This window comes from Rattus norvegicus, chromosome 9 (genome assembly GCF_036323735.1).
Source record: "Rattus norvegicus strain BN/NHsdMcwi chromosome 9, GRCr8, whole genome shotgun sequence".
NCBI lineage: Eukaryota > Metazoa > Chordata > Mammalia > Rodentia > Muridae > Rattus > Rattus norvegicus.
The window spans coordinates 3,846,639-3,859,700 of NC_086027.1; the positions used below are offsets into that span (position 1 = coordinate 3,846,639).

The 13,062-nt window shown below is 39.8% G+C and overlaps 1 protein-coding gene and 1 pseudogene across 18 annotated transcripts in view; both read right to left on the reverse strand.

Annotated features, from left to right (window-relative positions):
• Tbc1d5 (TBC1 domain family, member 5) overlaps positions 1–13,062 on the reverse strand; it is a 516,940-nt gene that overhangs the window by 106,607 nt on the left and 397,271 nt on the right. The window lies entirely within an intron of this gene.
• Positions 6,901–10,483, reverse strand: Rpl10-ps10 (ribosomal protein L10, pseudogene 10; annotated as a pseudogene).

Below are 13,062 nucleotides of genomic sequence, written 5' to 3' on the forward strand. Positions count from 1 at the left end.
AGAAAACATGATGTTTTCAACTTCTAATAATCACATATACATTTACAGGAGGTTCTGTGGAACATTTTACACACACACACACCCACCTCCCTACCCCGCCCACACACGCGGGCACATACACACACAGACAGCATTTATTTTTTTTTTTTTTTTACTTTTTTTTTTATTATCTTGAGTATTTCTTATATACATTTCAAGTGTTATTCCCTTTCCCGGTTTCCGGACAGACATCACCCTCCCCCCTCCCCTTCCTTGTGGGTGTTCCCCTCCCAAACCTCCCCCCATTGCCACCCTCCCCGCATAGTCTAGTTCACTGGGGGTTCAGTCTTAGCAGGACCCAGGGCTTCCCCTTCCACTGGTGCTCTTACTAGGATATTCATTGCTACCTATGGGGACAGAGTCCAGGGTCAGTCCATGTATAGTCTTTAGGTAGTGGCTTAGTCCCTGGAAGCTCTGGTTGCTTGACATTGTTGTACTTTTGGGGTCTCGAGCACCTTCAAGCTCTTCCAGTTCTTTCTCTGATTCCTTCAACGGGGGACCTATTCTCAGTTCAGTGGTTTGCTGCTGGCATTCGCCTCTGTATTTGCTGTATTCTGGCTGTGTCTCTCAGGAGCGATCTACATCCGGCTCCTGTCGGTCTGCACTTCTTTGCTTCATCCATCTTGTCTAACTGGGTGGCTGTATATGTATGGGCCACCTGTGGGGCAGGCTCTGAATGGGTGTTCCTTCAGTCTCTGTTTTAATCTTTGCCTCTCCCTTCCCTGCCAAGGGTATTCTTTTTCCTCATTTAAAGAAGGAGTGAAGCATTCACATTTTGATCATCCGTCTTGAGTTTCCTTTGTTCTAGGGATCTAGGGTAATTCAAGCATTTGGGCTAATAGCCACTTATCAATGAGTGCATACCATGTATGTCGTTCTGTGAGTGGGTTAGCTCACTCAGGATGATATTTTCCAGTTCCAACCATTTGCCTACGAATTTCATAAACTCGTTGTTTTTGATAGCTGAGTAATATTCCATTGTGTAGATGTACCACATTTTCTGTATCCATTCCTCTGTTGAAGGGCATCTGGGTTCTTTCCAGTTTCTGGCTATTATAAATAAGGCTGCGATGAACATAGTGGAGCACGTGTCTCTTTTATATGTTGAGGCATCTTTTGGGTATATGCCCAAGAGAGGTATGGCTGGATCCTCAGGCAGTTCAATGTCCAATTTTCTGAGGAACCTCCAGACTGATTTCCAGAATGGTTTTACCAGTCTGCAATCCCACCAACAATGGAGGAGTGTTCCTCTTTCTCCACATCCTCGCCAGCATCTGCTGTCACCTGAGTTTTTGATCTTAGCCATTCTCACTGGTGTGAGGTGAAATCTCAGGGTTGTTTTGATTTGCATTTCCCTTATGACTAAAGATGTTGAACATTTCTTTAGGTGTTTCTCAGCCATTCGGCATTCCTCAGCTGTGAATTCTTTGTTCAGCTCTGAACCCCATTTTTTAATAGGGTTATTTGTTTCCCTGCGGTCTAACTTCTTGAGTTCTTTGTATATTTTGGATATAAGGCCTCTATCTGTTATAGGATTGGTAAAGATCTTTTCCCAATCTGTTGGTTGTCGTTTTGTCCTAACCACAGTGTCCTTTGCCTTACAGAAGCTTTGCAGTTTTATGAGATCCCATTTGTCGATTCTTGATCTTAGAGCATAAGCCATTGGTGTTTTGTTCAGGAAATTTTTTCCAGTGCCCATGTGTTCCAGATGCTTCCCTAGTTTTTCTTCTATTAGTTTGAGTGTGTCTGGTTTGATGTGGAGGTCCTTGATCCACTTGGACTTAAGCTTTGTACAGGGTGATAAGCATGGATCGATCTGCATTCTTCTACATGTTGCCCTCCAGTTGAACCAGCACCATTTGCTGAAAATGCTATCTTTTTTCCATTGGATGGTTTTGGCTCCTTTGTCAAAAATCAAGTGACCATAGGTGTGTGGGTTCATTTCTGGGTCTTCAATTCTATTCCATTGGTCTATCTGTCTGTCTCTGTACCAATACCATGCAGTTTTTATCACTATTGCTCTGTAATACTGCTTGAGTTCAGGGATAGTGATTCCCCCTGAAGTCCTCTTATTGTTGAGGATAGCTTTAGCTATCCTGGGTTTTTTGTTATTCCAGATGAATTTGCAAATTGTTCTGTCTAACTCTTTGAAGAATTGGATTGGTATTTTGATGGGGATTGCATTGAATCTGTAGATTGCTTTTGGTAAAATGGCCATTTTTACTATATTAATCCTGCCAATCCATGAGCATGGGAGATCTTTCCATCTTCTGAGGTCTTCTTCAATTTCTTTCCTCAGTGTCTTGAAGTTCTTATTGTACAGATCTTTTACTTGCTTGGTTAAAGTCACACCGAGGTACTTTATATTATTTGGGTCTATTATGAAGGGTGTCGTTTCCCTAATTTCTTTCTCGGCTTGTTTCTCTTTTGTATAGAAGAAGGCAACTGATTTATTTGAGTTAATTTTATACCCAGCCACTTTGCTGAAGTTGTTTATCAGCTTTAGTAGTTCTCTGGTGGAACTTTTGGGATCACTTAAATATACTATCATGTCGTCTGCAAATAGTGATATTTTGACCTCTTCTTTTCCGATCTGTATCCCCTTGATCTCCTTTTGTTGTCTGATTGCTCTGGCTAGAACTTCAAGAACTATATTGAATAAGTAGGGAGAGAGTGGGCAGCCTTGTCTAGTCCCTGATTTTAGTGGGATTGCTTCAAGTTTCTCTCCATTTAGTTTAATGTTAGCAACTGGTTTGCTGTATATGGCTTTTACTATGTTTAGGTATGGGCCTTGAATACCTATTCTTTCCAGGACTTTTATCATGAAGGGGTGTTGAATTTTGTCAAATGCTTTCTCAGCATCTAATGAAATGATCATGTGGTTCTGTTCTTTCAGTTTGTTTATATGATGGATCACGTTGATGGTTTTCCTTATATTAAACCATCCCTGCATGCCTGGGATGAAGTCTACTTGATCATGGTGGATGATTGTTTTGATGTGCTCTTGAATTCGGTTTGCCAGAATTTTATTGAGTATTTTTGCGTCGATATTCATAAGGGAAATTGGTCTGAAGTTCTCTTTCTTTGTTGGGTCTTTGTGTGGTTTAGGTATAAGAGTAATTGTGGCTTCATAGAAGGAATTCGGTAGGGCTCCATCTGTTTCAATTTTGTGGAATAGTTTGGATAATATTGGTATAAGGTCTTCTATGAAGGTTTGATAGAATTCTGCACTAAACCCGTCTGGACCTGGGCTCTTTTTGGTTGGGAGACCTTTAATGACTGCTTCTATTTCCTTAGGAGTTATGGGGTTGTTTAACTGGTTTATCTGTTCCTGATTTAACTTCCATACCTGGTATCTGTCTAGGAAATTGTCCATTTCCTGAAGATTTTCAAGTTTTGTTGAATATAGGTTTTTATATTAAGATCTGATGATTTTTTGAATTTCCTCTGAATCTGTAGTTATGTCTCCCTTTTCATTTCTGATTTTGTTAATTTGGACGCACTCTCTGTGTCCTCTCGTTAGTCTGGCTAAGGGTTTATCTATCTTGTTGATTTTCTCAAAGAACCAACTTTTGGTTCTGTTGATTCTTTCTATGGTCCTTTTTGTTTCTACTTGGTTGATTTCAGCTCTGAGTTTGATTATTTCCTGCCTTCTACTCCTCCTGGGTGTATTTGCTTCTTTTTGTTCTAGAGCTTTTAGGTGTGCTGTCAAGCTGCTGACATATGCTCTTTCCTGTTTCTTTCTGCAGGCACTCAGCGCTATGAGTTTTCCTCTTAGCACAGCTTTCATTGTGTCCCATAAGTTTGGGTATGTTGTACCTTCATTTTCATTAAATTCTAAAAAGTTTTTAATTTCTTTCTTTATTTCTTCCTTGACCAGGTTATCATTGAGTAGAGCATTGTTCAATTTCCACGTATATGTGGGCATTCTTCCCTTATTGTTATTGAAGACCAGTTTTAGGCCATGGTGGTCCGATAGCACGCATGGGATTATTTCTATCTTTCTGTACCTGTTGAGGCCCGTTTTTTGACCAATTATATGGTCAATTTTGGAGAAAGTACCATGAGGAGCTGAGAAGAAGGTATATCCTTTTGCTTTAGGATAGAATGTTCTATAAATATCCGTTAAGTCCATTTGGCTCATGACTTCTCTTAGTCTGTCTACATCTCTGTTTAATTTCTGTTTCCATGATCTGTCCATTGATGAGAGTGGGGTGTTGAAATCTCCCACTATTATTGTGTGAGGTGCAATGTGTGTTTTGAGCTTTAGTAAGGTTTCTTTTACATATGTAGGTGCCCTTGTATTTGGGGCATAGATATTTAGGATTGAGAGTTCATCTTGGTGGATTTTTCCTTTGATGAATATGAAGTGTCCTTCCTTATCTTTTTTGATGACTTTTAGTTGAAAATTGATTTTATTTGATATTAGAATGGCTACTCCAGCTTGCTTCTTCTGACCATTTGCTTGGAAAATTGTTTTCCAGCCTTTCACTCTGAGGTAATGTCTGTCTTTGTCTCTGAGGTGTGTTTCCTGTAGGCAGCAGAATGCAGGGTCCTCGTTGCGTATCCAGTTTGTTAATCTATGTCTTTTTATTGGGGAGTTGAGGCCATTGATATTGAGAGATATTAAGGAATAGTGATTATTGCTTCCCGTTATATTCATATTTGGAAGTGAGGTTATGTTTGTGTGCTTTCATTCTCTTTGTTTTGTTGCCAAGATGATTAGTTTCTTGCTTCTAGGGTATAGCTTGCCTCCTTATGTTGGGCTTTACCCTTTATTATCCTTTGTAGTGCTGGACTTGTAGAAAGATATTGTGTAAATTTGGTTTTGTCATGGAATATCTTGGTTTCTCCATCTATGTTAATTGAGAGTTTTGCAGGATACAGTAACCTGGGCTGGCATTTGTGTTCTCTTAGGGTCTGTATGACATCTGTCCAGGATCTTCTGGCCTTCATAGTTTCTGGCGAAAAGTCTGGTGTGATTCTGATAGGTCTGCCTTTATATGTTACTTGACCTTTTTCCCTTACTGCTTTTAATATTCTTTCTTTATTTTGTGCGTTTGGTGTTTTGACAATTATGTGACGGGAGGTGTTTCTTTTCTGGTCCAATCTATTTGGAGTTCTGTAGGCTTCTTGTATGCCTATGGGTATCTCTTTTTTTAGGTTAGGGAAGTTTTCTTCTATGATTTTGTTGAAGATATTTACTGGTCCTTTGAGCTGGGAGTCTTCACTCTCTTCTATACCTATTATCCTTAGGTTTGATCTTCTCATTGAGTCCTGGATTTCCTGTATGTTTTGGACCAGTAGCTTTTTCCGCTTTACATTATCTTTGACAGTTGAGTCAATGATTTCTATGGAATCTTCTGCTCCCGAGATTCTCTCTTCCATCTCTTGAATTCTGTTGGTGAAGCTTGTATCTACAGCTCCTTGTCTTTTCTTTTGATTTTCTATGTCCAGGGTTGTTTCCATGTGTTCTTTCTTGATTGCTTCTATTTCCATTTTTAATTCCTTCAACTGTTTGATTGTGTTTTCCTGGAATTCTTTCAGGGATTTTTGCGATTCCTCTCTGTAGGCTTCTACTTGTTCTCTAAGGGAGTTCTTTATGTCTTTCTTGAAGTCCTCCAGCATCATGATCAAATATGATTTTGAAACTAGGTCTTGCTTTTCTGGTGTGTTTGGATATTCCGTGTTTGCTTTGGTGGGAGAATTGGGCTCCGATGATGCCATGTAGTCTTGGTTTCTGTTGCTTGGGTTCCTGCGCTTGCCTCTCGCCATCAGATTATCTCTAGTGTTACTTTGTTCTGCTATTTCTGACAGTGGCTAGACTGTCCTATAACCTGTGTGTCAGGAGTGCTGTAGACCTGTTTTCCTGTTTTCTTTCAGCCAGTTATGGGGACAGAGTGTTCTGCTTTCGGGCGTGTAGTTTTTCCTCTCTACAGGTCTTCAGCTGTTCCTGTGGGCCTGTGTCTTGAGTTCACCAGGCAGGTTTCTTGCAGGGGAAAAGTTGGTCCTACCTGCGGTTCCAAGGCTCAAGTTTGCTCGTGGGGTACTGCCTAAGTCCTCTCCGCTGTGGCAGCAACCGGGAAAATCTGTGCCGCTCCTTCCGGGAGCCTCCGTGCACCAGGGTTTCAGATGGCGTTTGGTGTTTTCCTCTGGCGCCTGGATGTGCACAGAGTGCAGTCTCTTCTGGTTTCCCAGGCGTGTCCGCCTGTCTGAAGGTTCAGCTCTCCCTCCCACGGGATTTGGTTGCAGAGAACTGTTTGTCCGGTCTGTTTCCTTCAGGTTCCGGCAGTGTCTCAGACGCAGGGGTCCTGCCGCTCCCGGGCCCTCCCCTATGGGAACCCAGAGGCCTTATACTGTTGCCTCTTGGGCCAGGGATGTGGGCAGGGGTGGGCAGTGTTGGTGGTCTCCTCCGCTCTGCAGCCTCAGGAGTGCCCACCTGATCAGGCGGTGAGGTCTCTCTCCCACGGGGTTTGGGAGCAGAGAGCTGCTGCGGTCACACAGACAGCATTTATACACACATGCTAAGAAGACGTAGCAAGCATAATAGATTTTGTATGGAGAGGAAAAAGGCTGCCTTACTATTGGATAGAACATATATTTATGAGTTTTTAAAATGATATAAAATCACACTATTCAGTATTTAACTTACGAGATTTTAATAACCATAGTGGTTACCTACCATATGTCCAAAGTATTGCCACTTTTATAGTTTACTGGCCATGACTTTCATAAAAAACCAAACTTAAATACTTCCTATAATAATCAACAAATAAAGAATTTTATGTTTGTAACATAATTTGTGTCTGGCATGAAAAAAATACTTGACAATTGAATTACTCAGTTTTCTTTCTCTTAATATCTTGTTGCCAACCCTTAATTTTTATAGCATGCCAGGTTAGTGAAGGGGGGAAATAAGGCTCGGAAGAAGAAACAGCACTGTGAAAGTATGCGTGATGTTTTTCTTTGAAGAACAATACCTTAATTTTAGTGAACACATTACTGCTTCAATGTTAGGGAAAAGGCAGCCATCATTAAAAAAACGAATTGCTCAGCTGTTTATAAGCAAAAAGCTCTAGGGGAATTTCTCAGGACCCCAAAGGCAAAGCATTCCAGGGTTAGACAAACATATGTTGCAGGTGTTCAGGAGAGCAGGTGGGAGAGCTGCAGCCATGGCAGAGGAGTTAGCTTACTACGCTCTGACTGACATGACCTTTCCACATCCAAGTCAGAGATGCCCTGGCAAGGGCAAGTAGAAGCTGCAGAGCACTCTCCAGCAATTGTCCTGGTAGCCAAGCAAACAGTTTCTCTCTTGTAGTTTTATAAAAACCAAACACTACCAATTACCCGCCCCCCATCCTAAACAAAACAAACCTAAGGTATTTTAAAGCTGGAACTAAGAACAGCCTGAAATGGTGATCATTATCCAAAAGAGATAAGGATGAAGTATTGTTGCTTTTATTTAAACAAATATTCCTAAGGAGACAGTTTGTTGTAATATCCCCTCTTTGGTTCGCTAGGCAACATTAGATTTATCATAATTCTCCTAAAGCCTAAGATATTTCTATATTAAAATGCTAATTGTGCCTTTTCTTTTGCCTGTAATTAAAGCTGGAGAATTCTTTGGTCTGATATTCACTGATTGCTAGAGGGTTCACAGAAGGTCTTACCATTCTGTCTCTTATTAGCACACACTGCCCCATCATTAAATACAGATACAGGTATCAAAAAAAGGCAGACATAGAAAACTACATACTCATATACAGTTCTGTTTCTCTCTCTCTCTCTCTCTCTCTCTCTCTCTCTCTCTCTCTCTCTCTCACACACACACACACACACACACACACAAACACACACACACACCCCAGATACTATTGTCTGGACAAACTCATCGACTTTATTTTCCTGCTTGCCATTCGTCTCTGAGGTGAATCTTGTACATTACCTGTGATTGAGCACAACGTCATTTTGCTATCGTAGTAAACTATGTGCTGGCTAGTGCATCCAGCCATACCTTCTCCATATTAGGTGTTGTTGTTTTTGTAAAGCAACCAACAAGCAAACAAAACCAGCTTACACTGTGAGGCGACTCAAATGCCTACTATAAAACAAATTTACAAGACATTAGACTTTGAAAAACAAAATCTAGCTTTTTAAAAATAATATTTGACAATCTAAAAGTTATGAATATAATGCATCTGTCAAGTTAATAGATTTTCATCTAAAAATAAGGAGCATAAAATTTTCTACTTTGGTATGTTAGACTATTAACTCAATACCAAGATTAAGATGATTTGTAATGTTACTTACATATTTTGATAAAAATATTAGAAAGAATATAGACATATTATGAATAGTGAGTGTTAAAAATCTTAGAGCAATTTTTATACATGTAAAAAAATAAAGTTTAAAACAAAAAAGCAAAAACAACATTAATTGGGCAACTATAAAGAGAAAAACTTCTGAGCCATGCCAGCCCTGTTTTACACACTGAATAAACCCGATTCCCTAAGGTGACATCCACATCTTTGCCCTGGCACACTGAGGTCTCAGATGGCAGAGAAGCATTTCAAACCACCTGTGCATTATGCACAATTCTAGCTTTATACAATAAATAGATACCAGAAGAGAAATAACTTTTCTTTTCTCCCAATGTTTACATTTTGATCATAGCCTGAAGGCACATGCCAGAGTGACACACTCCGCAGCCCATATTTCATACTTACACATGGAAAGTAGGAGCTTAGCCTTTCAATCTTTCTTTGTCACTAATGCTTGGCCTCTTAGGTAAGTACTGTATTTTTCACACATTGAACTCTTCTTCCTGTCTTTGCTTTTGTGTCCACTAAACAGAGGGCAGGGAATTACTTCTGTGGTTTAAAGAATTTGTATGTTCCTCAGAATGATTCTCTCCTTTCTAATAATTATTGATTTCAAATGACAATAAAATTAACAACTTTAAGATTAATTTTAGGGTTTCTAGAACTTCATGAATAGATTTTGGGTCTCAGGAGACTTGAGAACCCTGGTTTGAGAGACTAGGGACCAATTTCATCCCTTTTAATTTTCAAGGTAAAAAAACTGAATATACACAAGAACTGGAAAGGGAATGCAGTACAGCCATGCTTCTGATGCAATTCTGGAATAATTTTTAAAAATAGAACACCTTGGAATTTAAAGATCATTTATAAGAAAAATCCATACGTGTAGGCTTAATTTTGTGAGATGCTTTTTAGTTTAACACCAAACTATCAATAAGTAACTTTGTTTCTTTATTTTTTTCAGATTTGATGTGAGATTTATTTTTGAACATGACTTGATAGGATATAGGAGAGCACTGTGGAAGCCTTCAGGAATGCAGGGCTCTCCAGTTGTCCAGAGGACCACGATTGGGGATATGTTTGACACCACAGCCATCAGGAGGGAGCCGCTTCTCAGCAACCATGTCTTCAAGTTCATCTGCATTGAACTTGGTGAAATCCCATTTCTTTGAGATGTGGATCTTCTGGCAGCCAGGGGACCTGAACTTGGCTCTGCGCAGATGAGCATGATGACTTGGCCAATGTGAACCCTGTGTGCCCTGGGGCTTCCCCAAGCTACCACACGTGCCTGTCTGGAGCCTCTCAGCCCCAGCACAGGACAGCATCTTGTTGATCCGGATGACATGGGAAGGGTGGAGCCTCACCCGGATAAGAAAGCCATCCATGCCACAACTCTTTACCATGTATTTGTTGGCACAAACACGGGCAGCCTCCAGTGCTTCAGAAGAGAGTTGCTCGGATTCATCCGACACCATGTGGCCGCAAAGTGGGAATTCATCCACGTTAGCTTTCTTCCGTCCCAAGTCAAAGATGCGGGCCTTAGCATAAGGGGCACCACGGAAGAAACGAGACTTTGGGTATGGCTTGTTCTTACAATAGCGATAATACCGGGCTGGGCGGCAGCCATGATGACAATAGGACTGTCGGTGGCGCATCAGAGGAAAAGAAAACTTTATGTTTCCGAGTGAAGGGAACCCACAGAATGTCAGTGCAGATTAATATACAGATGCAAGCAACAGCTTTTATTGGCTGTGCCTCATTTTTACACAGTAAAGTATGTGAGATAAGAATAGAAGATTAGAGTCCAGCTAGTTAGAATTTTGTGTGTTTTGACTATTTACTCTTGAGTCTGCTTAAAAAAAAAAAAGAATACTTGCCTCTGGTACAGATTTCTTCAGAGAACAGACAAAAGTGGGAAATAGTTTCCTTTTAATCAATAGCCTCTGACACAGCTCAGTTCAAAAGTCAAAGCCCTCAAATGTCTAGCAGTGACAAGGAATACAGCCACTGTAGCTAATTATAATGTCTAGACTATTAAACTGCTTAGTTTAGCTTAAAGTTACTTGATTAGTCAAATTTATTTTATTTTTTAGATTATAATTACATATCATATAATTTATACATATATAAATATATGTTTAATTTATATAAACATATATAATTTATATAATCTATACACTTATGTACATATATACATATTTATAATTACCTATATGTAATCATATAATTATATAAGTAGATTATCCTGTTCCTTGCCTTATATCCTTGCTTGCATTCTTTTGAAATTTATGGCCTCTTCTCGTTGTTATTATATCCATATATGTGGGATATATATATATATATATATATGTATATATATATATATATATATATATGTATTCCCAAATATAACTTGCTCAATCTACATGCTGTGACTTGGATGCATGTCTTCAGGGATGACTGGCTGGCCTTGGCTACCTACCCAGTGTGCTCCTTCCTGGGGAAGGCTATTTCTTTCACTCTGGGCATTTCTTAGTAGCTTGTTATCTTCTGTGTGGGCTTGAGGCCTTGTGGGCTTTTCCTGCTTTAGCATGTCTACTGGCATCATCTTTGCTCAGCTCATGTTTCAGCAGTCATGTTGGTGAGACTTTATGGGTGTAGCTTCTGACATTAATTGTAGACAATCTCACAGCAAAATCCCTGATCCTCTGGCCTTTAACAATCTTATGCCTTCTGCAATGTTCTCTAAAACTTTGTTGACAATTTTTTTCAACTTTATTTTCTACAGTGTTACTGAAAAAAAAATGCATTTAAAAGGCATGACCTGATGGAGTTTAGGGCTACACTTGACAGACCTGTCAGTGATGGGCCTGTCCATCACCATGCTAAATGTTAGACCTGTTTGTGACCTGGCTTTCTAGCCTTTTATTTTGGCTAACATTGCTGAGTATGTGTCCCACTCATCAATTCTGTTTTTTTTATCTCTATCAATATTAAAGATAAAAACATTTCAAATGCATGCTACTTAAGGTGGACACAAGATAATGCTCTGTGTTCTTTGAGCTATCTTTGTAGAACTCCAAATGAGAATTTTTTTTCACTCTTAAGCAGTTTTTAATTGGATATTTTATGTATTTACATTTCAAATGTTACCCCTTTTCCCTCACTCCCATCCCCCCTCCTCCCTGCCCTTCTTCTATGAAGATGCTCCCACTCCCACCTCAATGCCCTGACATTCTTGTACACTGCGGAAATGAGATTTCATAGGACCAAGGGCTTCTCCTATTGATAGTGGACAAGACCATCCTCTGATAAATATGCAGCTGGAACCATGGGTCCCTTCATGTGTACTCTTTGGTTGCTGGTTTAGTCCCCAGGACTTCCTATGGGATGGCAAACAATTTCAGCTCCTTCAATCCTTTCTCTAACACCTCCATTGAGGTCCCATGCTCAGTCCGATGGTTAACTGAAAGAATCCTCATTTGTTCCAATAAGGCTCTGGCAGAGCCTCTCAGGAGACATCCATATCAGGCTGTCAGCAAGCACTTCTTGGTATCAGAAATAGTGACTGGGTTTGTTGGTTACATATGGGCTGGATTCCCAGGTGGGGCAGCTTTTCCTTCAGTCTCTGCTCTATTCTTTGTTCCTGTATTTCCTCCCAAGAGTCTTTTGTTCACCCTTCTAAGAAGAACTGAACCAAATGAGAATTTTTGAAAAGGAAAAAAATCCCAAAACAAACAAGCAAGCAAGCAAGCAACAAAAGAGCAAGTCTGACTGGGTAAACTCAGGAGGACACATTACCCTACCTTTCCCAGCCACTGTCTGAAGAAACCTAGTGGTCAGAATGCATCGACTGCATGCTTCTCTTAACAAGGAGACCCACTGACAAGAACGTCAGCTTTTAGTGTGAAATCCACCAGTTGACTTAAAGGGTACATTTTACTGAGCTCCTATGGCTAACTAAATAGAAAGCAATATCTACCATAAATAAACACTAAAATCCAGAACATATTTAAGATATTCAATTCAAAACGATAGGACTCTGATTGATCAAGAGAGACTTTTTCTATTGACAAGACAGCATTTTGATGCCTTAAAGTATTTCATTGAAGACCTAATGGGTGTTTGTATATATGCATATAGTTCACTAAAATTAACATAATTTATTATCACATTCTGTTAGCATGAGAAAACAAACACTGGAACATCAATAGTCTAAGCAGTCTGTTAACTTCTTTGTTTCTTTCTCCTTTCCTTCTTTCTTCCTCCCTTTAAAAGATAGTTTATTCATGAGCTTCGTGAAAGTGGGAGCTACCGAATGTAATTTTAAGGAATAATTATTAATTATTAAGGAATAAGAAAGATCATCTACAGAACTTGGTGGATACTGTACAATGAACAGTTAGCTGCAATTCCCAAGTACACAGCTATAAATTGAGTTGGTGGGAATGCTCAGGTGACCATGTTTGCAGAAGGTGGCTAAGGTTTAAAAGAGGGTTGGATAATGAGGTGATCTGAGAGCAGGAAGGAGATCTAGGTGGATATATATGTTAGGAGTTCCAAGGAGAGATGCAGACTTAGCAATCTTAAAAAAATAAATGTTGACCGCATTTGAGGAAATGAAAACTCTTCCAGAAACTATCTGTGAAGGAAATGAGAAGATAGCTAGAAGTGGAAGAGCAGAAAAACAAACCCATGAAAGCAGCAGCAGGGAGGTGTTAAG